The following is a 27,237-nucleotide window of genomic DNA, read 5'->3' as shown; positions in this document are numbered from 1 at the left end:
GACCTCGTGGGAAATGCGGTAAATTACAGGCTTGGCTGTTTTTGTTTTTGTTTGTTTTGTTTTGTTGTTTTGTTTAACATGTTTTGTTTGTTTTTTTCGAGACAGGGTTTCTCTGTGTAGCCCTGGCTGTCCTGGAACTCATTCTGTAGACCAGGCTGGCCTCGAACTCAGAAATTTGCCTGCCTCTGCCTCCCAAGTGCTGGGATTAAAGGCATGTGCCACCATGCTTGGCGGTTTGGCTGTTTTTAAAGTCCCTGAAAAACATGACTGGGGCAGTTTTCTGGAAACCCAGAGATAGACCTGGTCTGAGAATCCATCAACCTGGCCAGTACTTAATTAAAACTTTCTTCAAATTTGGCTTTAAACTCTGGTGGCAGTCTTATTCTCCACCGATGGGATTAACAGTGCCGTGCCATACTTGTATATGTGGTTTTTTTGGTTTTTTTTTGTTTGTTTGTTTGTTTTGTTTTGTTTTTTGTTTTTTGTTTTTTTCGAGACAGGGTTTCTCTATAACCCTGGCTGTCCTGGAACTCACTTTGTAGACCAGACTGGCCTCGAACTCAGAAATCCACCTGCCTCTGCCTCCCGAGTGCTGGGATTAAAGGCGTGTGCCACCACGCCCGGCGTATATGTCCTTTTACTTGGGCATCTGCTCTTTAAAGCAACCCACTCTCCTCACGGTCTCTGAGGACGGCTGTTCCACATGCACGCATTAGAATGGATGGGTTTGTCTTAGGGAGCCACGCAGCCACGGGCCCAGGAAACTACAGTTCACAGCAGAGTGAGCTCTGCCCTGGCTGTGAGGTCCACACAGGCCAGCTGCAAAAGTTTTCCCCTCATGGATGAAATGGCTTGCTTGTGAGTAGCTACAGCTCCCCTTTCTCCATCTGACCCTTCATGACCTGGCAAAGCTGTGGAGTTTGGCCATAAACCACTATGAGAAGGACTCAGGGTGAAAAACAAGGCATGTGGCTTAACGGAATTCCAGAACCTTAGATGCTAGCTGCCTGCTGGATACAACCCCTCTCCTTGTCTCCTTCCCTCTCCTCCCCCTCCCCTTCCTCCCCACAGCTTCTGTTTCTCTCCTCCCTCCAGGATTAATTGGCCCTCCTGTTATTGTTATTATTTATTCTGAGAGGTTTTTTTTTCCTTTTACTACACCATCTGGCTGGACAGCTTCATACCCTGGGGTTTCCTGAAACCCTCTCAGGGAGTTGTTAGAACCATGCTTCTGGAAGGAGCCTGTGCCTGGAATGCTGTGAGCTTTAATCTCTGCCCACACTGCCTTAGCACCCTTGTTTCCCTGCAAAACATTGCTGCCATCCATTGGGCGCCTTTTCAGTAAGAGGTGGGGACAGCAAGTCCGAGCCTTGTCTCACCAGGTATGTAGGTGATTTGGGGCTGATTCAAAGTCCTCCCGCCTCTTTTCTACTCCCATGGCTTCCACCCTGCCCACTGCATCACTCCTTGAATAGGGAAGAGGGCAGAGGCAGGGAGTGAGCTGAGAGTGTCAGTCTCTCAGCTCAGGAGCTGTGGTGCCTTCATCAGCTTGACCTGCAGACAAGCCCACAGAGAATTTTCTTAATTAGTGATTGATGTGGGAAGGCCCAGGCCACTGTGGCTGGTGCCACTTCTGGTCCTGGATTTTATAAAAACAAAGCAAGCTGAGCAGACACAGGAAGCAAGGCTTACAGTAAGAAGCGGTCCTCGGTGGTCTCTGATTACGTTCCAGCCTCCTGTTCCTAGCCTAACTGCCCTGGCTGTAAGCTGTAGGATGAAGAGCACCACTTTCTCCCCAAGTTGTTTTCAGTTATGGTGTTTATCACAGCACCAGAAAGAAAACTAGGACACGTCACTAAACGAAAAGATCTCTGGGCTCCCTAATTTGTATAGGTTTCGCTGGTTTAGTGAGGACTATTAATCTACCTCTCTGGAAGGGCCCCTCGGCTTCTCCTCTCGTGCCTTTGTTTTGACTCTGATGTCTACACCATTTGCTGAAATCCTCTTCTCCCTCAGGTTCAGAGGCTGGAGCAGAGTACAATAATATGCACGTATGAAAAAGGTATTTAAAAATCCAAATTTTAATTTAAAAAGGAATGTTGAAAACCAATAAAACAAAATGGAAGGTTACTGTTTAAATATCACACTGACTAAGGAGCCTTCCATTTCTGAAGGTCCCACAAGGTAAAATAGCCACTCGGCGTTTCCTCACATTGGCTTGTCTTAGTTTCCTCAGAGGCACTAATTGCTGGGCAAGTGCTTGCTTATGGATGTGCATCTTGGGTTGTTAACTGACTGTCCATGGAGGAAGTCTGTCCTGGCCCCTGACCACAGTGTCTGCACATAGCAGGTGCTGAGTGAGTAGTTACTGAAGGCTGACTGATGCCCAGTCCTTCCAGTCTCTGAAATAACTACTTTGTGCCATGGTTTCATTTCTTAAAAAGGGAAAGTAATTGTAAAGTTACAAATCCCTGTGGGTTTTTTAAGATTAGACAAAACCATCCTGTATAGTGGTCAGCAAGTGCCTGTCACGTAATGGATGCTCAACACAAGTGGTTCTTGTCACTGTCAACCGTGAGTTCACCGTACTTGTCATTAGCCAGGGTTCGCTTCTTTCTTAGCTTAGCAGGATCTTCAAGGGATTATGAGAGGACCCCAGAATATGAGGAAGAACAGACGGAAGAGGAGGCCATGGGGAAGCTCGGGAGAGGGAGAGGCACCTTGAAGAGCCAATGGAATCAGAAAAGCAAGGCTTGCTTTCGCAGTTAAGAACCATACAACCAGACAGCTGCAGGTATGAGCTCACAGCCTCTGGGACAGCATGCACACAAGATACGTGCAAGTTCAAGCTGCAGAAATTGGAGGGAGGGGAGGTGGGCATGATGCCCCGCCTCTAGCCAAGGAGCTATTGGCACTTGATAGTGGATAGGGGAGATGGAGTCCATTCTCCTAAAGAGTGTGGCCCCTGCTAAGTGACCGAAATCCAAGGTAAGGCTGCACATCCAAGAACATATAGGCGGCACAAATTGCCCTTGACAGATGAATTTATTTTTAATGTATTAAATGCAAATTGGGTGGGCAGGGAAGAGAGGAGTGAATTTAGAATGAGTTTGAGGACTGGGTGAATACGACCTAGATGGATTGTACAACATTTTCAAAGAACAAATAAAACATTTTTTGAAAGAACTATTTTTTCATTCCTCCCTTCCTTACTCCTCCTGTTCCTGCCCATAGCACAGACCTGAGCCCGACTTGTCACCTTGCCACAAGGAGCAAGTGTCAGAGTGATATTCTACAGATGTGACTCAGTGCTCCAACCTGGACTGGAGATAGTCCTCCTGGCTGTGCTGCATCCCAAACAGGAAAACAAAGGCAGCTGACAGATGGCTTTTTCCAGCTTTAGCTACAGAGAGAAGCAAGGTCAGCTTGCTTTGATTGTGACCAGAGTCCACTGTGGCCTAAGCCCAAGACACCATTCACACAGCTATCCCTGGCAAATGGAACCACCATGCCCTGGGATCTGGCATCTTCTAGGAGAGAGTGTATCTGCCTACCCAATGAAGACATTGGCTTTTCATAGCAAAGGGGATTTGTGCTCCTTCTGTCCAGAAATTCACCATCATCCCCTCTTCCTTCCCACAGCTCACAGCTTACACTAGCTGGCTGTCCTTAACCTCCACAGAACTGGAGCAAATGCCCTTGACCTCAGTCCCACAGATCCCACCAGAGATGGGGCTCTGACTATGCCTTTGTTCACCCTGTGATGCCTCCCAACCCAGAACAGAAAAACCCCAGCTGTGCAAATACTGATCCACCCACCAACAGAGAAGAGAAAAATTGTGGATCCCATGAAACTCTGAGCATCTCGACTCTGCGGTGGCATCATAAGATCTTTAGGGCCACTCTAAAATAGCAGTTCTCAACTGGTAGGTTGTGACCCCCTTTGGTGGGATCAAACAACCCCTTCACAGGGGTCTCCTAAGACCATCAGAAAACACGGATATTTACATTATGACTCATAAATAGCACAAATTACAGTTACGAAGTAGCAATGGAAATAATGTTATGGCCAGGGGTTGCCCCAACCTGAGGAACTATATTAAAGGGTCACAGCATTAGGAAGTTGAGAACAACTGTTCAAAAGCTTTTCTTCTCCTTTCTGATAGGCCTTGTTCGGTTACCCCCACCCCCACCCCATCAGGCTTGAGACAAGGCTTTAGCAAGGCAAGCATTCCTTTGGAAGTGTCCAGAGTGATCAATGGCTAGGCTTGCTTCTATCTCACGGGACAGACACCTGAGGGACAGCATGAAGGAAGGGTTTGCTTGGGCTCACATTTTTGGTGGTCTTACAGATACACCTGGAATTGTGCTGCACTAACACCCAAGATGCTTCTCAGTGCAATCACGTTAATAGTCAAGACGAGCCGTCTCAATGACTGGGCTGGAAATGGAGACCGGTGTTGTCGTTTGGATCTCGATTATCTGCTGAAGTCAATGAGTAAAGCTGAGTCTCTAAGATGGTACTATCTTGAAGTCATTAGGGACCAAGCCCTCAGGGAAGATTGAGGTCCCCTTACATCCTGGGTCTCACCTTTTCTTTTCTGCTCTCTGGGGCAAGTGGTTTTGCTCTAACCCACACTCCTGGCATGATGCACTGCCCCCATCAAAGCTTCCAAGGGCACCGGACCATAGGCTGAAACCTCCAAGACTGTGAGCCAAGGTAACCCTTCGTCTTCATGCGCCAATTACCTCGAGAAATTTATTACAGTTAAAGAATACTAACAAAAATGAAGAGATAAGTCAACGGAGACATAATGAGAAAAATGTCATGGAAACCTAGGTTTTGGCTCCATTGGGACAGTCTGAGAGATTATGAAGTGTACCCTTGGTCACAGTGAAGAATAGAAGCTGCAGGTGTTACCCACCATTTTCTGAGCACAACTCATGGGTTAATTTCCCATCCTTCAAGCTGGGCTCTAGGAAGAGCCACCAGAGACTGACCCCCAAACAAAGAGCCTACTGAAGTCATCTGTGGGTGATGGAGTATATTAACAGAGACCTAAGTTGGGCTCTCCAAACTCCTGCTATGAGTAATGACCACTTACAAGTTTAAACTATTCATTGCAGATTTTTTTTTTAGTAAGTCTTCCCAGGATAGCAGTATGATTTCGTCCTCCTCCAAATCTTAACCAAGAATTCACACAGCTCTGAGGAGACATTTTGGACTTTGCAGGCGGGCCCATACATGCTAATTTTTCCATGAAGACCTTTCAGGAAAAGAGATAGAGTTGCTTGCTTTGAAGTGCTTTGAAATTCAGATTAAAAGCACAGTAGGGAGACACACACCCCTGCCCCAAGAACACAGGAAAAGTGAACTCAGGCATGCTGGGGTAAACTGGATCCTGATGAGAAAAAATGAACCTCTCTTCCCAGAGGCCTCTCCACCCATCCAGACATGCCTGCTTTCAAAGCCTTGGGCAGAACGGCTGGTTTTGAACAACAGAATCATATCGGGATTTCAGTTTTCCTGGAATTCAGCCATGGGAAAATTCATCTAACTTCCATTTGATACCTTGACCCATCGGACCCCACCCCTCTCAGGCATCAAGGCTCCCACCCCTCTCAGGCATCAGGGCTCCCACCCCACTCAAGTATCAGGGTTCCTATCCCTCTCTGACATCCTGTAACACCGATAGAGCTTCTTTGTCTAATACCACCATACATCATTGTGCCAACAAACAGGAATTTTCCACAAGCATTCATTGCTGCATGGAAGGCTCCAAGGAAGAGGGAAAAAGTCCTGATTCCTGGGCTACAGCCTGTGGTGGGGTCAGGGGAAGGGTGGTGTTCCAGTCCTAAAACAGATTGGGGGGCAGGTCCCAGATTTTTGGCAACCATAACTATAGAATGCAAATTAGAAACAATTCCACTGATGATAATGGAAAGACCACCAGTAGTAAACAGGACAATGTTCTGGTAGACTCTGTGAGTAACTACTTCAGATAACATTTGCTTTAGATGGATCTTTAAAATGATAAATCCATCAAAGATTACAAATAGAGTCATCTCTTAGAATATTACTGTGAAGTGAGAATAGAGCTTTGACAACCAAAACTGTGTCTTGGCCCCTGTAAGAATGCCTTGCATATGGTAGATATTTGATGTTTGGTGAATGAATGAATGAATGAATGAATGAATGAATGAATGAATGGCTATGGCAAACATATCACTGCTTCTGACTCCCTCACCAGCTGCACACACTGAAAGCAGATGATTAGAATTCTTCTCAGCACAAGACTCCAGGCAGGCCGCACACATCCGTAAGAGTTTACAAATGAAATGGAATCTATTTGTCATATCTAGGTAATCACTGGAGTTTCCCACAGTCAATTGTTCTAGCAAATAAACACTAAAGAGTAGATTAATATTTACCAAGAGTCAGTAAATACTGACAATGGGTATTTTGATCTCATTTGTCTGTAAAAGAGTTCGGAGTTTTATTACCTTTTCTGGGGCAGGAAATACATTTAATCAGTGGAAACTTTGGCTGCTTGGGCTCCAGCAGAAAATTCCATAATTCTAGATCCCCACAGAAGCCACACAGTTTCTTACCCTAACGTAGAGAAGAAAATCAACTCCAAGGCATTTATTTCCAAATCCTAGCAATCAAAGAAGAATCTAGAAGGATCCAGTGTCTGAGACCCAGTATATCAATAGGTGATGCCCTTCCACTGATTTCACCTCAGTAAAATGTAAATAATGACAAGGAGGCGGGTGATGCAGAAAGAGCCACCAAGAGGCCAAGAGTGAGACAGGACAAGGCATTTCCAACACATGAACCGGCCATGTTTCAGCCCTCAGTGATGGAGCTGCCCAGACGTAGCTGGCTGCACTGATCTAGGCTTCTTTTTGGTAAACCCGAAAGACTTTGTCTTTGAGCTCAACGATTAAAGTGCACCAAATAGCTTTTGGAGCACCATCAAAGGAACCATTGGCGACGTTGCCAGCTTTTGTGTTTGAACACAGAACTCTGACCATCTTAGGGACAGCTGACAACGCGTGGCTTTTTGGCATGGCTCTCACCTTCTCCAGTTCTTGCCATCAGCAACACGACCTTGTCAGTGACATGCCTGAAATCTCTGGGGATTGCCATATGCCCAATTAACTGTTTCTTTCTTTGATAATGAGAACAAATAAAGTCGGTCACTATCCCACCACACATCTAGATCAAAGACAAACAGAAAGTCAGCTGTCATCGTATCCTCCTACGACTCATTGTCCTCCAGACTCGAATCTCAGGGAGTAAATCTAGAAATCTATGGTCACGATGAAAATAATAATAATAACAACAATAATAATAATGTTTGACTTATTTGAAAGTAGCTTTAGCTAGGGGTGTGAACTATTACAAGAATGTTAATTTCTGGTCATGCTGGCTTTGGGTTAAAATCCCCACAATAATAAATAAGTAAATTGGTGGATTTAACAAGAGCATGGGGAACAAGAATCCAAAACTGTTGTGGTTGAAAGAAAGGGCTTGGTGCTGTCAGAGGACAGTTCTACCCAGGCTGAGAAGACACACCCTCAAGATTTGTCTTGCTGGCTTCCCAGGACCCTACCAAAGAAACAATGAGAGCATTCATGTTGGATGTGTAATCCCCAGCACCTGGGAAGCCAGGGCAAGAGGATCAAGAGTTGTGATATTTAATGTGAAGCTGCACAGCTTCTCTTTGAAGCCTATTCTAACTGTAGAGAATTTCACTGAATTGTATACTTTGGGTCTGGTTCATTTCAGGGCATATTTTTATTTATCTGTAATATTTTTATTAAGTGTTTGAGGCTAGACTAGCCTACATAGTGAAAACTTGTCTCAAAAAAGGGGAGGAGGAGAAGTGGGGTGAGGTATTAAGAGAAAAGGAAGGAAATTGTTCTGCTGGATAGAGACCCAATACAGCCTGGAATGCCATCGACTTATCATAGGGTCATACATACTTCACTAATATAAAATTTCCCCTGAAATGTATAACATAAAATGCTAACTTGCCCAACTTGAACAAAGGTAGTTTTAATGTAATCAAATTCTTGGTAGATGTCATTTTGACCACAAATCGTGCCTATCTGTGCACATAGAATTTCTTGCCCACCAAAGATTTTGTTCCCTCAATCAACTAAACTTGTATTAGGAAGAGTGAGGGCTCATACAGACACTGTGAAGGAGAATCACAGGCTTGTGATGAGTTCTGGAGGTCATACGTTGATCCTTGTTGATCTAACAATGGCATCTCTTTGGGGCCCAGTGAGATGGCTCAGTGGATAAAGGAGCTTGCCCCACAAACCTGGCCGACAGAGTTCTACCTTCAGAATCCTTGTAAAGGCAGAAGAAGAAAAGTGCAAAGTTGACCTCTGACTTACACACACACACACACACACACACACACGTACGCACTGTGCATACACATACACAGACTTGCAGATATAGTCCTGTAGAGGAAAGGGAGTAAAGGAGAGATGGTTAGAAGCCAGACTCACCTCCTCCACACACCCCATCTTTCCTAGTTTGCTGGCTAAGTTTTGATGGCAGAGAATATTGGAATATTAAAGATAACAAAATCATTCAGCCTATATTCTCAAATATCTACTTAAGGTAGACCTTTCCTATTTCCAGCCAACAGAATTGCATCCTTACATTGGACCATTCTGCAAGGAGGAAACACACTGTATGGCATGACGTCACTAGGGTCCATTGAGAAAAGCAGCCAGGCGGCTCTGACTAACCACACCCAGACTAGAAGAGTACACAGGCATGCAGCCATTTCTAATTTCAAGACAAACGACAACTCCCTTCAGCCCTAAATCCTGCCCTACTACCTCTGAATGGCCCCAGCACTCAAGATTATTTCCATAACTATGTTTTTTATCTATGCCAGGCTGTGCTTTCAGGAATGTGTTGCATCTATAAATTGCCACTCAAAGAGACCGGAACCCTACCGTGGGGTTGAGGGCTTCAGTAGTCTGGGTTTGCACAGCTTCTGTCTGTAAGGCTCCCAACTTACCAGATAGTTTTATCTTCCCCTTAGCACATACCCTATGATCTTGGCCTTGTCAAATATTTTCATAGCTTCTTCTGGCTACAAGTAATAGTGTCGGATACCTTGTGAACAACTTGATGTGCTGTCTCTAACACAAATTCGCACACTGTCTGAAAGAAAGCACATCTCCCAAAGAAGGTTGGGACTTCTAAGCTCCTCTTTCCCACTTTCTAATAAAACCCTGTTCAGGTTCCCAGCTTAGTTTGGAGCCTGTAACTGGGTGCTGAATTCTCAGGAGAGCCAACTTCCATGGGGAAGGGGTGTCATGTTGGGAATTTTCCTAAGAGGAAACCCCTACTTTCCAAAGCAGCTGTTTCTGGACATGGTCCACAAGCACCACTGAGCAGCCATGGTTTGATTAGCCCTCAGAGGCAGTGAGATGCCAAGCCTAGCTTCAATCTTGAATAAACTGGTTGTGAATTATTTTTCCCCCAAGTCCACGCTCAGTGACATCACATTGATAGTTTGCATCAGCTTTGGTGCAAGTATTTACACCATGGGAATTGGCACACATTACAAACCAAGTCTCAGATTGTTAAGCGTGTGGCAGTGATATGCTGTGGAAGGGAAGTGTGCCAGAATGGCCTGGTGGCAGGAAGCAATGACAACATCCTAGCTGTCTGTCTGAGGGGGTACATAGTACCAGTTTGCAAACCTGGGGCAGGTCCTGTCAGGTACTGACAGCTGCAGAGCTTTGCTCGAGACTGGAAGAGAAAGAAGAACAAATGACAATGGATTTCCATAGGAACAACGGATGTGACAATGTTGAACAGTGACAGAAAAGTTGGCCTGGTGAGCTGGTGCACTAGTTCAGATGTCAGGAGCATCACACTCAGGAAGCCCACTCAAACACTGCTTTGCCACTGATTCACATCTTCTAGATAGAAAGGAAAAGGGGAAAAGTCCAAGCTATGGTCAGCCCATGGGGCAGATGGGAAGACATTGTACACTGGCTGTCACAGCTGGCCTTCAACACAGCACTTTTAATTATCGGTGTACTTTGTTCTTAAAGTCTTTGTAGGTCAGGACAGAAAGTTGTCTAGACCGACTTAGTACAGAGTCTGGAAACGAATCTGACTATTTGATTCCAAACTCACAACAATTTGTACCATGCACCATGGCTGGCAAGCCTCTTTTCATTGTTCTGTGAAATTGCGATCAAAGAATTAACCATTCCCAACCTCAAGGACAAATAATTACAGGTTTGTTTTCTGAAGTAACAGCTTTAGCTGAGAGCGATACCCCATGCCTTTAAATCCTACCCCTTTAAGAAGTAGAGGCAGGCAGAAATTCTCGAGTTCTAGGTCAGCTGGGTCTACATAGAGAATTGTGGGCCAGCAAGAGCCACTGAGTGATACCTTATCTCCATAAGAACAGAAAGAGGGAGGGAGGGAGGGAGGGAGGGAGGGAGGGAGGGAGCTTTATGAAACTCTAAGTCCTGTCACATGACACAATGGCCAAGTGAGTCCCAGGAGAGACTGAACAAGGCTTGTTGTATTCTCCCAAGTTTAGGATCTTTGCATTACACTTGGTTTTATCCCATCACACTCCACCCCTGTCCATAGAGTTTTTCTTGGTTGTTTGTGGTTTTGCTCCTGACAGTTCCAACGTCATATAAACTTTTAGTTTAAAAAAATGTTTTACTTTCATGAATCTGTCTTTTGATCTAAGGGTATCAGTCATGAGCCTTGCAGCAGGTCTCAGTAAATCAGAGTTCTTTCTATTCCAGAACTTTCTATTACCATTTTCACAGGTAGTCACCTCCCATCCCCTCCTCTTTGTTGTCGCTGACAACCACTAATCTCTTTTCTACATATCCTAGACATTCCTGTTTTGCAATCTTGCAAAACACAGCCTTTTGTGCCTGACTTCTTTCTCTCAGCACAATATCAACATATCTGTTTAAAAATGGGTAAAGAGTTCTACAGATAAAACCGTGACATCCAAAGATAGGCAAGGTGCAGTTTGACTTAAGCACCAATAGGAACAGAAGCAAGTTCACCATGGAGGGAGGCTCAAGCAGGAACTGCAGCAAGACGGGAAGCTGGAGGCAGGAACTGAAGTAGACTCCATGGAGGAGCATTCCTTACTGCCTCACATGCCAGGGCTTGTTCAGCCCGTTTTCTTATAGCACCCAGCATTGTCCACCAAAAGCTGAGCTCTCTCACAGTAATCATTAATCAATAAAATTATTCACTGACTTGCCTATAGGCCAATCTGATGGAGGCAATTCCTCAATTGAGATTCCCTCTTGCCAGGCATGTCTAGGTTTGTATCAAATTGACAAAAACTTCACCAGTCCAATCTGAGCCTTTATTTTGAAGGGGGGGGGGGGCAGAGGAAAGGAAGGATGAAGTAGGGGAGACTCCTTTAGCCCAGGCTGGCCTTGAATTCTCTGTGTAGCCAAGATTGATCTGATCTTTCTGACTCTCCCCCCAGGAGCACTGAAATTACCAGCGTGATACCACACCTAACCCCGAGACCCTGCTGAGCCACATGCACAGAAGCACACATCCTTTGCAGTTGAGTCTGGGGCTCAGTAAGATCCACTCACTGTTCGGATCGCAGCCTTGAGAGAGACCACAGCCAGAGGACCCTGACTAAGCCACACTTAATGTCTGTCTCACAGAAGCCATGAGCTAGTAAATTTGATGTTTTAAGCTGCTCTAGAGGTCCAGTTTACTCTCTTCCACATCAGTGTAACACTGATAGACCCTCTACCTAGAGGCCTCAGACTATCAAGACTTTAGAGTTATCTTGTCTGGGGTTGTCTACAGCCTGTATATGGAAAAAGAGAAAATAACCCTGAATTCCTTCCCTATGGCTGCTTTTGACACTATCAGTAAGTCCAGCAACATAGGACAAAGAGATCCCTTTGTTGCCACACAGGTTTTGCAGTTGAGAATAATACTGGTATTTCTCTTTTTAAAAAAGATTTATTTTATATATACGTGTGTGTGTGTGTGTGTGTGTGTGTGTGTGTGTGTGTGTGTGACACACACACCAGAAGAGGGAATCAGATCCCATTACAGTTAGTTGTGAGCTACTACGTGATTGCTGAGAATTGAACTCAGAGCCTCTGGGAAAGCAGCCTGTGGTCTTACCTCTAAGCCATCTCTACAGTTGTATAGCTGGTATTTCTTTGGGGATCAAATTGTCCCTCTGTTTGGTGGAGTTGTGGAGTAGAGAAGGAAGGATGTCTTCCAGGGATTTTTAGTTTCTCGAACCTGAGATCCTGCTCTGAGATGCAGCAGCTTCAGAAATGAGGCTCAGAGACTCCGTAGGACAATGTCCTAGCATCCTTGATGTGGGTATAATTCAGTTCTGCAAATCATGCTTCCCTGAGGAATGCTGCTCTCCCCTCTTGAGGATTTCCAAAAGGTTGGTGGAAAGGGTTCCTGGAAGGGGCGAGAGCTGAGAGAAGATGACATTTGTTCTTGCAAAATGGTGATAAACCTGAGGTGAAAAATGAGCAGGCATGGGAGGATGGGTACATAAAAGTTTTCTGCAAAAAAAAAAAAAAAAAAAAATGTATTTAGTGCTCAACTTGAGGGTTCCTGGCTTGGGATTTGGAGTTCCCACAGGGTTCTGTCCAAGCATTCTGGAGAGCTGGGAAGCGCATCCTTGCAGCCCAGCCCTCCTGGCTGGGGGGTGGGAGCAGGGAATTAGAGAATCAGTTGTGTACATTTCTGCAAAATCTTGGTGAGAAGAGAGATTTGCCTGGAGAAGTTGGCTTCCCAAGACAAGAGATGCATGTGAGGGAATGAAATAGCAGGCTGAGGTAATGAGAGTCGGGGAGAGAGGGGAGTGTGCAATGCTGGAAGAAAGAACATTGTGGAATCACACTATGTAGAGGTTAGAGTCTCAGGGTGGAGGTGTTAAAAACAAGCATAGCTCTTGCCCTCAAGGAAGCTAGGAAATCAAATTGGCCCACACTTTTTTTTTTCTCATAGCCAACTGCAATCAAACTGGATGTGCTGTGTACAGCCTGCCCGAGTCCCTTAGCCACATGTTGCATCAGCAAAGGTTCTCCCATGGTGCAATGCTTACTGGCTGCCAACAATTCAGTGATGTGGGGAAAGTCACATCAGTTACCTCTTAAGGATCCTGTGATTTGTCTCTTAATATTTACCACTCTTATAAACGATGCTGCTGCAGATACCCTTCTAGCTGCATCTCCAGCATCCACTGCAAGGAATGAAATTGCTAGATCAAAGGATTTGCACGTCTTATGGATATTTAATACAAGTTTTAGAACGGCTCAACCAATTCAAACTCCTGCCTACAGGAACTGAGAATCAAATTTGCCTCCTCAGTCAGGAGTGGTGGCGCTTTTAATCCCAGCCCTCAGGAGGCAGAGATAGGCAGATCTCTGAGTTCGAGGCCAGCCTGGTCTACAAAGTGAGTTCCAGGACAGCCAGGGCTACACAGAGAAACCCTGTCTCATAAAAAAACAAAAATAAAATAAATAAATAAATAAATTGCCTCCTCATTTAGCCAAAATACATCTCTTACTATTTTTACATGATACACGCATGTTTGGATTTGTTTGTTTGTTTGTTTGTTTGTTTGTTTGGCTTGAGAGTACTATGAGACATGATTGAAAATTGCTTTTTTGCCTGATTCTACACAATGAAGGTCATTCTAGGCGATGCTTGGAACAAATGAAACAAGCAAACAAGGAAGCCATACAATACAAATGATCGCCACACACCATTCCCCCCAGCAGTCATCACTGAGCCAAGCCCAAAAGCGGGCTCTAGTGACTATAAGTCGAGTTTCTCTTACATGTAACATTTAAAATTTATCCATGCTCAGGTTTTTTAAAAAGTGTTTCCTTTGCCAAAAAAATAAAATTGCTAAAAATGGGTAAAACATACGTTTTCAAGAACCAAAGAAAATGTGTTCACAGTGAGAGGAAGTGAGGCCTGCTATTGATCAGTAGAGAAGACTGTTTTTAAAATCAGGCTTTTGTAACCAAGAGCCAAAACAGAAAATCTTCTATTTTTATCTCCTTGTCTCAGAGTCTCTGAGACTCTGTCTTCTGCTCTTTTCCGTGTTCAGTTACTGTAAACAATGTCCCCAATAAGCCATTCCAGAGAGGAGAAAGAAGAGCTTCCAGCTGGAGCTGACAGTGCCATTTCCCTAGTTACTAAGTAGCCCCTGTGCTTAGTACAGAATGTGTAGCGCATGCTACAGCATCAAAGGCTATCACCTTGACGACTTTTACATAGTAAACCAATTATGGAAATCATTAGCAATGAAGCTGGGCACGGTGGGCCATGCCTGCAACGTTAGCACTTGGGAAACTGAGGCAGGACCCAGGTATCTTCTTAGTAGAGATTTGTGACTTCTTACTCTTCCTCCTTCAGTCTTTCCAACAGTTTTAAGCCAGTCACTCAAATGTCAAGTTTCAACTAAATACAGAAGCTTTGCCCTGGACTGAGGCAACCGGTGACACAGAACGAATCCCACTGCCTCCCTCCATGCATGGTGGGGCTTTGGCTTCTCCCCAGCCTCTCTGGAAGCACAGGGACATAGTGACTGCTTCATAGACACTGCTGGGATATCTATCCATATAATAAATGTGTGGAACTGAAGACACAGCTTGGTAGGTAATATACTTGCTGTGCAAGCGTGAGGACCTACCATCTCTGTACACACTGAATCACATATGTAACCAGAGCAGTTGCTGCTGAGGAGGGTAGACAGCCAGTATCACTCAAGTGTCAAACTCCAGGTTCAAGAGAGACCCTGCCTCAATTAAATAAGGTGGAGAGCAATGAAGAAAGATACAGAATATTAACCCCTGGGCTTCATACATTCATGCACACATATGTGTGTACACACATACACATGATAGATAAATAAATAAGTAAATGCAAATAAATGCTAATATGACTTAGGTTCTTCCCGTTTAATATGCAAATATACATAGTTCTAGAATTTTCCTCCTAATCGCTCTTATTGGGAAACCCTGCTATTTGAGGTGGAAGTTTACCACATCCAGACAGTTCCTCTGAGCTTGGTGCAAAATTGAGGCCTCCCTTTTCCAGCAGGGCTTCCTCTTCTCTGACTGACTTTGTCTGGGGAGTTCAAACCCCACACTCTCTACCTGAGGAAGGTCACACAGGCCATGGCAAACCCACAAGTTCAACTTCCTCTTTCCCAATAAGAGGCTGCCCAGCAAATACCTGAGATTCCTGGAGTGCCTCTCCATGCAAATGAGGTGATCCCAGTATGTTAAGCTCCAGCCAATGATTTACATTCACCCTGAAAACTCCTTCTCACTCTCCAAGGTTCATATACAGCCCTTGTCCACCCCAGATAAAGTGTATGCACACGAGCTGTTTCACTAAAGAGAGTCTAGGAGAGCTGTTTCAGGGACTATCATCTAAGAGAGTTGTAACTCTAAGGTCTGAGAAGAAGGCCTCCTCCCCACCCCCACCCCCAGGTGCTCCCAGTCAGACCAGGATCCTGCAGACCCCTCCTGTTCCCAATCCCACTTCATCCTTTTAGCCTGGTATGTAGAAGTACCTGGATATTCTAAGGGAGAAAGCAGAACTCGGTACCACAGCTCTTACACATGGCCTAGTGTCTGTGTGGGGGGAGGGGGGCGGGGGGGGGGAGAGCAGGGACCACTACCTTGGAGACCAGCTGCTACTTCGGATAATGGAAAGTCCTTTGAGAGAATGCCAAGTTCCACTGACAGCGATGTTCTCGCTGTCACAGATGCGAAACAGATATCAGACAATATCTCAATTATTGATTTAGTGCAGGCCAGAGGCAAAGAGAGTTTGAATCCTGGCTGCGGGAAGACTGTGAGTCCCTACAGAGTGTCAGGAGAAATGATAAGAGAGAATGTCAGTATTAGAGATGAGAGCAGCTCCCCACGCCTCCAGCGTCCGTGCCCACTCTCCTGCTGGACCACAGCTTCCACTTGAACTATTGGCATTATCTTCCTGACCCTCAGGCCTCCAAGTCAAAGAGGTCCATTTAGACAATGAACTAGGCCTCATATACAGAGAGGCTAGATGTGGTCATGATGCAGGAGTTAAAGGGCCTGAAGACTGGTTGTTGGTAGGAAACAAAAGATGATTCCAAGATTTCCAACCTGAGCAGCTGGAAGGAGGGTTCTCACAGGAATCTCCTCAGAGAGAGCAGCTCCACGCATGAAGGTAAAGGCGGCTGTGGCCCACCCACAAAACAAGCGCCTAAAAGGAAAGTGACGGGATAAATTTGAAATAATGTTCTGAGTTGAAATGTATCCCTTTTCCCAAATTCTTGTAGTCTCAAATCCTCGCTCAGAATGTCTCCTTAGTTAGAAGTTGGTGTCTGAGCATTGGTGGCACACACCTTTAATCATTAACACATTCAGGAGGCAGACAGGTGGATCTCTGAGTTCAAAGCCAGCCAGGTAAACAGAGTGAGTTAGTTCTAGGGCAACCAGGCTAAACAGAGAAATCCTGTCTCAAAAGAAAAAAAAAAATTTTAGATGTTTTTTACAAATGTGATTAGTCAGATGAAAGAAGGTCCTACAGTCCTAATGTAACATCTGGTATCACATAAGAGGGAATTTGAGCACAGAAAGAATAGAAAAAAAAATGATAATGAAGATAGCCAAGGGTGACGGACATGTGAAATTGAGGTAGAGTGGACTGCTATGCCTACAACCCAGGACGCCTGGGAGAGAGACGAGCCTGCCAGGACCTTGATGTCGCATGTCTAACCTCCAGAACTATATGCATTTCTATTTTAACTGACCCAGTTAGTGGCACTTTGCTGTGGCTGCCCTAGGAGAACCAGCTGGGGATCAGTGTGAAAGACGGTGTTGTAAAAAGTACATAGTGAGCCTGAGAGAAAACCCACAGAAGAAAGGAAACAACAGCCAGGCTGAGGCGGGGGAAGGAGTCACATGTGAGGAACGAGCTGTGTGTCCCGCATGCGTGTGCCTACTGCCTGAAGAGGCCAGAACACAGCACTGATCCACGGGAGTTACAGTTTAACCTGCTATGAAAGTACCGGAAACTGAAACTCGGTCCACTGAGAGAGTAGCAACTGCTCTTAACCTTTGGGCCATCTCTCCAGCTCCCCCTGCCCCACCTTTCTCTTTTATTTTTCTCATATGAGTTGAATAAACATGGTTTTGCTCAAGAACAAGATAGCTGGCATTGAGATCTTAGATCAAAGGCCTCCTTTTCTCTGACTTTCTTTTTCCCTCTACCTCAGTGGTCGGCACCAAATGGACCGGTGAGTTTATCTTGGATGCTCTGAGTACTGTTCTATGCTAACAGTCCCGGTTTATTATTCCACAATGACCCTAGCAAGGCAGATGGGCTCCCCGTGTAGGACAAACACCCCCTGGACTCTGTCACTTGGCACAGCTGAATCCACCCCTCACAGTTGAGGCCAAGGCATCTGGGTCGTTTCTCTCCCCCACAGCCACATCAGCCTCCTCTCTCCATCTCCCTTGTTGAAGTATTTCTCTCGCGTCCCCTGGAACCGAGAGCTAGTTCTGTTCCAGCAGCTGTGTTTCTGCAGTTTGTTTAATGTTTTTCTTGCTGGCAAATCTCACACGTGACAAAGCATGCGAGTCTTTGTCTCCTCCAGCACATTTAGTTCTTTTTGTTACGTCCAACTTTCTGCCCAGAAACAAACAAACAAAAAAACCTAACGTGCTAGACGTTGGTAGCAGTGGTAAAGGTAATTTTTATTAATTTTTAATACCTATTTTCATGAGCAGTTTATCCAAGTCTTTCCCAAAAGATTGAGCCATCCTAGAAGTCCAGAAGTTGCCCCTACCCATGATGGGTGGACAAGATCACTTCAGGTGAAGGGAAAATTTGAAGACACACCTCTGAGAGCCCGTGCAGGAAAACACAGCAGACCACAGAGTACAGGATGGGGAGGTAGCTTCACCCTTCCAATTCCTTAAAAAAAAAAAAAAAAAAAAGGCTTTGTAATTTTTCCAAAAGGGTATATGTTTTTCTAAAGTGACTTTCTTAAACATGCAACTCTCCAGTCATAAACCTCCACCTGTGGTGTCCTGAGCTGTGGTGTCCTGAGAAGGTGCTACGGGTGAGATATGGTTTGCCCCTCGTGGCTTTGTGTGATGGTCATATGGTTTCCTTGTAGCATGTTCCTGAAAGGCAGAGAACACCAAGAAGAAGGCTGGTCTGGAACGCTGTTAGATCACAAGGGTATTCCTCCCTGAAGGAACTGATAGCACACTCGTGAAGCCCGGCTTAGCTGACCAAAGAGGTTACTATAAAAGACTAAACCTGGCTTCATTCACTCCTGGCCTCGCCAGCTTCCTGCATCTCCGTGTGCTTATTCCCTCCAGTCACGCTGCCACGGTTTTATCAGCTACTATGATTTGATGGGGGAAGGGGTGGTGTGGGAGGGTTCGGGACGGATGGCACTCTCACCAGAGTCCAGATGGATGAGGCAATCCAATCTTAGACTTTCAGTCCCTCAAAATGTAAATTAAGCCTCTCTCATATAAAGAGCATTTGCCCTTAAATATTTTGCTACATCAGAAAATGGAGTAATGGGAAAGGACTCGTATTTCTTATGATTTTTCTCACTTAGAATAAATACCTTGAACTTAATCTAAAGAGACGCAAGACAAGCCTGGAATTGTAGACAATGAAACAGCTATCAAAGATATCCCTCAGGATGGAGGGAGGGCTCAGCAGTTAAGAGCACTGGCTGCTCTTCCAGAGGAAGAGTTCTGTGTCCTGCCTTTCTAAGGCTGTCTCCCAGACTCCCAAGGAAGATTTAATCCCTAGCACCCACAAGCCCATAACTGTCTATAACTCTGGCCTCAGGGGACCCAAGGCCCTCTTATAGCACCTAAGGGCACCAAGTACAAAGGTAGCACAGATAAATATAAGTAAATAAAGATTTAAAAGCATCCCTCGTCAATTACAGGGCAGAAAAACTAACTCTGGTCAAAAGAGAAGAAAATGTGGCAGCTGACTATATTGTCGGATCCTGGACATACCCTGGCACTGGAAAGGGCCATTCATGGGATAATTGGAGAGATTTGAATTATTTAATTTGAAATTAAATCTGAATTTAATTCTACAAAATTAATCTGTAGAGTAACTAATAGATTCATAACAATACCCATTTCCTGATCATGGTCCCTTGTACTCATTTCTGAAGAGTTAGCATTTGAAGAGGCAGAGCAGAGTGTATACCTTTTTTTTTTTGTAATGTTTTGTAAACCTAAAGTTATTTTAAAATTTTAATAGGAAAGGGTGGGGGAGTAGGTCATACTTGTAACCCCTTGGGAGGCAGAAGCAGTCAGATCTCTGAGTTCAAGGCCAGCCTGGTCTGCAGCTTGAGAGCAGCCAGGGCTGCACAGAGAAACCCAGTCTCAAAATAAAATAATATAAAATAAAATAAAATAAAATAAAATAAAATAAAATAAAATAAACAGCTGTTGATGATATATATATATGCCTATTAAATGAGGGACAGCTAGTTCCCTTTCTGTCCTTGCTTCCTTCATCTAAGTTCTTCTATGCCCTCCTTTCCAAGGCTGTCCCCTATAGACTCTGGGGCCTGAAGTCACCTTTGCTCTCTTGCCTATCCATCAAGGGGCATCTCTCCTGAGCCTGACCCACTGGGACCTGTGAGCCTGACTCTGAATGAAGCCCCTGGAATAAAGTGTTGGCTGTAAATGATGGCTCTCTGTAGCTGCCTTTTCAAATACCAAAGGTTCTAAGAGCCTGCGGGCATGGCTCCTATTTGACAGAACCAAAAAGAGTTGAAAGGGGATAGATTAAAACCTGACAAAACGCTGAAAGTCGAGGTTTCCTACTACAGCCTGAGGCAGCAGTGTTCTCACAGGCTATAGAGCAGAGCTTCCTGAGGGCTTTTAGCCCTTCTGACCACAGCAGAACTTCCCCTCGATTCAAGAGGAGGAGGGGCTGGTTTCTGGACTGAACTGTTCAAGGAATTCTCATGCCTGGGTCCCCTTTCTCTGGTCAGCCCAGGGCCTTCCAAACATTCCCTTGTCATGCTGCTTTGGGGAAAACACGCAGTAAGCCCATTAGCTCTGCAGCTCGGCACACTGCCAGCTGCTGGCGCTCCGTCTTATGGGACCCTTTACACTGGCATTGGAAGATCCAGAACGCCCAGTGCTGAATGCCCTGCCCATCTCCCACTCCATTCCCATATAGGCTGAAAGGGATCTGGGAAATTGTGAATACTACCCTACACACACACACACACGCACACGCACACGCACACGCACGCACGCACGCACGCACGCACTGCTCCTTAGAGTTACCCAGAGTTGGGAGCAGGGGCAAGTTTCTTCCCTGTGTGACTGTCAGTGCCTTGTTTCAGACTCAGGCCTTAGCTTCCATTCAGGGCCACAAGGCACATCCTACTTGATGACTAATGAGTGTGCTTCGGCGTGAGAAAACTGGGCCTCCGATCCGGGATCCTCAGCTTCCTATGTAAACCTCGTCCCCTGCCTAACTACACAATCTGTCCCTTCTGTGCTAGTTTCTAGGAATGCCCCATCCAAGTGTGTAACACCTCTTACAATCTAAAAGGCTAGAAAAAGCTGAAGAGGAGGATTATCCCATAGGAAGACCAGCAGTCTCAACTACCAGACCCCTGAGATCTCTCAGACAATGAGCCACCAACCAGGCAGCATACACTAGCTGGTCTGAGGCTCCTGACACATACAGCACAGGACTGCCTGGTCTGGCCTCAGTGAGAGAAGATGCACCTAACCCCGGAGAAGCTTGGACATTTGCTTCTGGTAGCTTTGCAGTTGTTACATGAGCTCAGAGCTTCACAATCTTCATCTACACAACCAGGATTCGGAGATTCCGATACAAGCCTGACCAAGTGGCTAGCCCTCTCTGGTCCTTCACTCTCCTCATTTGGATGTACGTTGTATGGAAACACGAAGGTGCCTTGGAGGGCTCGTAAATGCCAGTGGTAAAGTGAACAACCAATGGACGACCCGGAGAGAGTGATTTTAGAAGCCTCAGTTGGTGGGTGCTCTACAGCGGATGGCAACAACAACTTGCTGCTTTCAGTGATGGAGTGTAACTCTCACTTGGGGTTCTGCTGACCCTCCAGGCCACTCTAGCTCAGTCCTAAGTTTTATTTATCACTGGGATCTCCCCTTGTATTATAGCCCACAGCTGCCTGAGATTCCCCCTCTATGAATTGTGTCAAGTGTGTCCCATGAGCTTTTGCCTGAGTTCCTTAGCTTGTGTTGTGGCTTGCTTTCCATGTCAAGACAGTTTAGTCTCACCCAGAACTGACCCCACACATCTGCAAAGCCCCTATCTGCTGACATGATGAAGTGATAGCTTTTTAAGCCACACATTTTTCTACCACAAAGCTAAGATAGACCCAGATGACATAAGGGGAACCCCCTGCTAGCTGCACAGTGCCTTCGGGAGAGTTGCGGGTCTCTCGATATCCACATCACTCATGGCCTCTCTAATCTGTGCTTGTGACCCTTACTGGAGTCGAAGGATCGCCTCGCAAAAGAAACCATTGAGCTACAATCTAGACGAATTAAAAACTTTCACCAAAACATGCCCAGGGAATTAGAGACTAGCCCTACAAAGTTTTCCTGTGGCTGTGAGGCCGAATTCACCTGTTTATTCAGGCTTTTCCTGCAACTGCTATCTGAGGCACCGTGCGAAGCAGGAGGCCTCACCAGAAAGCTGTGCGAGTTGCCTGGGATAGTTCTAGGACAATGGCCATTAGCTCAGACCTGTGGGCAGGAGGACTGTTTCCATCCCGAGGCTTTGTGTGGGTCCTGGGCAAACCTTTGCTCTCAAGCCAAATCCATGGTTTTTCCCTGAGCCCACCCCTCTGGGTCAGCACTGCCCATGTTTGTTTTGAGTGAAAACGAAGCAGAAATTCTCTTCTACTGCTTTCTCCTCTGTCATCTGCAGAGAGCATGTGGGGCCAGTGCCAAGAATTCAGGGCAACAGAATTTGTAGGACCCATGCCTCATGACTTGAAATGGAAGGAATTTTAGGCTTTGTACTCACAACCTCGTGTCAAAAAGGTCAACTAGTATTGAAAACAGGGTGGGGGGACCCTGCCAATAAATGGAAGGAAGGGAGATCTGGAACTGCTTTTGTGACCTCATTAAATAAAGAGCTTTACCTTGGAAAATCCTACATCCCGTATAGGGCTCAGCCTGGGTCCTAAGGCCCAGCTCTTCCCTGCCAGGCTCTTACCTTGCTGTTCTATTCTTCACAAGAGGCAATATTAAAGGTGACACAGGATCCGAGGCTCTGAGATCCTTAACTAGGCATGGAAGGAGCTGGGGAGGGTGCTAGGGTTGGCAGCCCCAGCCCATCCTTCTTGTGTTGCTCCAGGCAAGGAAAGATGGTGCAAGATGACTCCTGTCATCCTCTGGATGCTGTGATGTGAGAGTCATGGGGTCGTTGGTTTTTAGATGAGGAAGTGTGCTCTCAGGGAACTTATCCCTTTATCAGAGGCATTTAACAGAAGTGCTTATGAGTCTAAAGGAAAATAATCAAAACTTGATGCAAACAGGTAGAACGGGGGGGGGGGGAGCAGGAATCCAGAAAAAGGCTTCATTCAGTCTATTGGTTGGGTGTAAATATCTGCCTCTGTCTCAGTCAGCTGTATGTTGGGCCTCTCAGAGGTCAGCCATGCTAGGCTCCTGTCTGTAAGCACACCAAAGCATCAGTAATAGTGTCAGGCCTTTGAGCCTCCCCTTGAGATGGAGCCCAAGTTGGGCTGGTCACTGGTCCACCTTTCCCTCAGTCTCTTCTCCATTTTTGTCCCTGCAGTTCTTTTACACAGGAACAATTCTGTGTCTGTGCTTTTGCCTGTGAGATGGCAACCCCATCTCTCTACTTGATGCCCCGTCTTTCTACTGGAGATGGACTCTATAAGTTCCCTCTCCCCACTGTTGAGCATTTCATCTAAGGTCACTCCCATTGAGTCCTGATAGTCTCTCACATCTCAGGTCTCTGGTACTTTCTAGATGGTCCCCCCACCTCCCACCCCCTAAGGGTGCATATTTTCATACTTTCTACTGGACCTCAGGGCTTCTCTCCTGTCTTCACCCCAATACCTGATCAAGTTCCCCTTTTCTGCTTCCCACGCCTCTCCCACCCAGATCCCTCCCTCCCTCTGCCTCCTGTAATTACTTTATTCTCCTGCCCAAGTGGGATTGAAGCACTCTCACTTGGGTCCTTTGGCTTGTTAACCTTCTTGAGTTCTGTGGAATGTATCCTAGGTATTAAGGGAATGGGGAGGCCTGACAGTTGCGGGGGGGCATCCTTTTGGAGATAGGGGGCAGAGGAATAGGATGTGAAACTGTGGGAAGGTGGACCAGGAAGGAGTAACAACAGGACTGTAAAAATATAAAAGTAATTATATGTGTGTGTGTGTGTGTGTGTGTGTGTGTGTGTAAAAGACATTTCTAAATTATTATCAAAAACTACAGTAGAGGCTATGTAATATGATTTTAAAATGTCAGGGAAACATATTTGCATTTTTTGGTCTCTCAATGTCACTGGAAAAAAGTTCATAAGCAGGAAAAAAAAAAAAAGATATATGTTGCAATGAGCCACCATGGGACGTTCTCATCCCAGGTACCACTCAGGCAGGGGGAAGGCCTCACTGCAAGGACTGCTGGCCCAAAGCAGTGGCTGATAGGAAGGGTCGGGAAGCACTTGCTGGAGGAATTAGAGCCTCAGAGGCTATAAACTGCAAATCTGACTTTTACAAACCCTCCATAGACCCAGAGCCAATGCTTTTATCCCAGGAGTCTCCACCCCCAAAAGAAAGTAAACAAGGAAAATGACCTTTAAAAAATAAATGTCATAGCAGTAACCAAAATATGGGAATAACTCAGATGTCCATCAATCAGAGATGGAATTAAAATAATGGAAACCAGATATGGTAGCCTATGCCTTTAGTCCCAGCCCTGTGGAAGAAGAAGCAGGTAGATCTCTATGAGGTAGTCTACTTAGCAAGTCAAGGATACGTCGTGAGGACCTGTCTCAAAAACAACAACAAAAATAAAATAAAATAAAATAAAATAAAATAAAATAAAATAAAATAAAATAAAATAAAATATGGTATGGGGCTAGAGAGATGGCTCACAGGTAAAGAGCACTTGTTGCTCTTACAGAGGACCCTGGTTAGGTTCCCAGGACCCCCACACAGCAGCTCACAATGATCTTTCACTCCAACTCCAGAGGTTCCTAAACTCTTCTGGCCTCTACAAGCACTGCACATGACACACAGGTATATATGCAAGGTGTATATGCTCACCCAAATACATAAAATAAAAATAAATAACTTATTTTTAAGAAAAAAATCAATGTGGTATATTCATAAAATAAATATTATTTGACCATCAGAAATGAAGACTGATACATGCTACGACATGAATAACCTCCAAAAATTTAAGTATGAAAAGTTGTACACGCAAAGGCATATTTTATATGGTTCCTAGGTGTGGGGGGAGAGTAGGAGTGACCCCTTAGTGGGTATGGAGTTTCCGTGTGGAGTGATGTGGAAGGAGAGGCCGTGTTTACACAGCACAGGGATTATATGAGTGCCACTGAGCTGAGAATTTAAAGAAAAGTCATTGAATTTTATATCAGTCTCTTCTCTATCCCTTGGGGGAAACCCACAGCGTCAGTAAAATGCGTGTTCCTCTGTTTATGTTCTGGAAGCATGAAACAGAACAAGAAGACAACGAGCAACACCTAAATTCACCTAGAAACCTGAGACGGGGGCCTGCCCTACAGGCCCTGACTGTGCCAGTCATTTAGGACATGTAAATGCGACCTTTATTTGCCTGATGTAATTGTCCTCTCTGAGGCACCGTCTGCTAACCTAGTACTAGTTCTGGAAGCTTCTAGCCTCCATATAATCTCATCTAGGCCTAGAATGTTTCCAGCCTCTGAGACTTTACTACTGAATAAGCTCACCCCTTCCTAGTTCTTTCTGATCTCAGGCTGGCTGATTCAAGTCAGCTGTCCTGGCTCAAACTCCCCTCCAACCTAACTGGTTCTATCTGGCTTCTTTCTCTCTCCTCTCCTGAATTGTTCTGCTTGACCTCAAACTAGCTCTAGCAATCCGTTCTAATCTTCTGGCTCCTTCTGCTTCTTTGGCTTCTTCTGGCTTTACCTGTGTCTAGCTTGTTCTCTCTCTGCAGTTTGTATTTGTACAACTGTCCCAGTAAAACTGTCTCCTTCTTTCTTTCTGTGCTGCCCCTTAAGTAGCTTCCCTTTCCTCTCTCTTCTCATGAAAGTTGGGTGTATCCCACTCTGACAAATCTGTCTCTGATTTTCCATTTTGTCTGCCACTCAATTAGACACCACTTGCAAACATGAGTGCTTCCTTCTAGGAACTAACTTTACCTTCATTGTTTGAGATTAAAGGTTTGCACTAAGGGTGTGTCTGTATCCCAACCAGAGAGATGAAAGGTACACACAGCTAAGGGCTGAGCCGTACCACAACTAGAAGCAAGTTTGTTTGTTTGTTTTTCAGTAAATAATGCAATCTCTGGTTTCCCCAGGTGATCAAACATCCTGCAACAGTACAGCTTTGCTCATTTCAGAAGATTATCTGCATAAAGGCCACACACAGGTGAGATCTCAATTCTTCTGAGTCTGTGATGTCAAGAGCACAGAGTGACCAACTGGGACTCGTCTCCCATATCATAGTGCACAGCTCAGCACAGCACCCTCCCCCAGGCTCACCACACACTTTTGCTAACCGAGTCAGATACACACATCACAGATCAGATGTCTCCTTCTCCCTGCAAATTGCCTGCCTACATTGACAGTTGTCCCTCTCCCCATGAGCACCCACTGGAGAGCCCCAAAGAGCAGCAGCTACAACAACCAGAATCACAATAACTTAATCTAGTATAATGGCATCCTAAGGTCCTATCTCTGTCCTTTATTCTCCTTATAGGATTCCTCTCAGTGAATGTCTAGAAGATTGAGCTGGGGAGATAGGGGACGAGTAAGCCTAAGTGGATGGATGCAGTTGCTGTAAGAAAAAAAAATGTGACATGATAACATTTATCACCCTGAGAGATCTTTTAAATATTTATAAATTTTGACATATACATAGTCCCAACATTTCTGAAGCAAAATAAACTAACGTCCCCATGTGTTCTTTGTAGCCAATCCTAGGCACAAGTGTTTAAATTATGAATATAAATGTTTGAAAAATGAACTGGATGACTCCACCAGACTGAATTTCATAAATGACCAGAGTTACCTGATGTCTCTCGTGAGTTCAGAGCTCAGTAGCCACGGCGTTGCTGTTTCTTAGACTTCTGTGTGAGCGTGTTGACACCATTTGGCAACTGAGTGGCTGTGACTGTCTACTGCTCATGCACTGAGGAAGTAGGCAGAGTGGTGACGATGACTTCAGTGACGATTTAGTTTTTATGTCCTCTGACGTTTCTAGCTCTTCACCCTTTTCCAACGGCTGCTTTATGTTATCATTACTGTCTGATATTTAATGTAGGTTCCTGAGACAAGATGAAGTAATAAATGCAAATGTGATAAGAAAGATGTCACGGTGTGGGAAGCCACATGTGCCGTTGCTGAGTGGCACTGACTACTGCTGGCCACCACGCATAAGTTTGGACAAACAACCAATGTGTACATATGCAGTAAAGTTTTTTGCAAAGACACTGCCTGGCCTGGGCATGATAATGAGGCTTTGAGAGTATGACCAATCAGATGTGAGACATGCAAATGAGGTATGATAATGAGGCTCTGTGAGGTACAGAGAGAGAGAGTAGCCAATCAGATGAGGAACATGCAAATGAGGCGTAGTGCATAACCAATCCGGGTGTGAGACACGACTCTCCTAGGCCTATATAAGCAGCACCAGTTCTGGGCTCGGGGTCTTTTTCACCTCTGCAATCAAGCTCTCCCAATAAACGTGTGCAGAAGGATCCTGTTACAGTGTCGTTCTTGCTGGTCGAGTCCAGCGCGCACAAGATCATGGGAAGATTAACTTAGCCAGTTTGCTTTAGGAAGCAAATACTATTGCTCTTGCTAACACTCAGAGCCCCCAGATCCAATGAAATCCTGCCCTCAGCACCTCAAACTGTGAACTTCCTTGGTCACTGCAG

General features: G+C 45.3%; 1 long non-coding RNA gene across 1 annotated transcript; it reads right to left on the bottom strand.

Moving 5' to 3' along the window:
• Positions 1 to 17,834: 17,834 nt before the first annotated feature.
• Gm35360 lies at positions 17,835 to 26,690 on the bottom strand. The gene is made up of 3 exons (XR_383412.2): positions 26,370 to 26,690; positions 18,126 to 18,231; positions 17,835 to 18,019 (listed from the first exon to the last, which is right to left on the bottom strand). It is a non-coding gene; the product is annotated as a predicted gene, 35360 (long non-coding RNA).
• Between the last annotated feature and the right edge of the window lie 547 nt (positions 26,691 to 27,237).

The sequence above is a fragment of the Mus musculus genome, chromosome 14 (assembly GCF_000001635.26).
Source record: "Mus musculus strain C57BL/6J chromosome 14, GRCm38.p6 C57BL/6J".
NCBI classification, from domain to species: Eukaryota; Metazoa; Chordata; class Mammalia; order Rodentia; family Muridae; genus Mus; species Mus musculus.
Note: the sequence above shows the minus strand (reverse complement) of the source record. Positions and strands in the feature narration are given on the sequence as shown.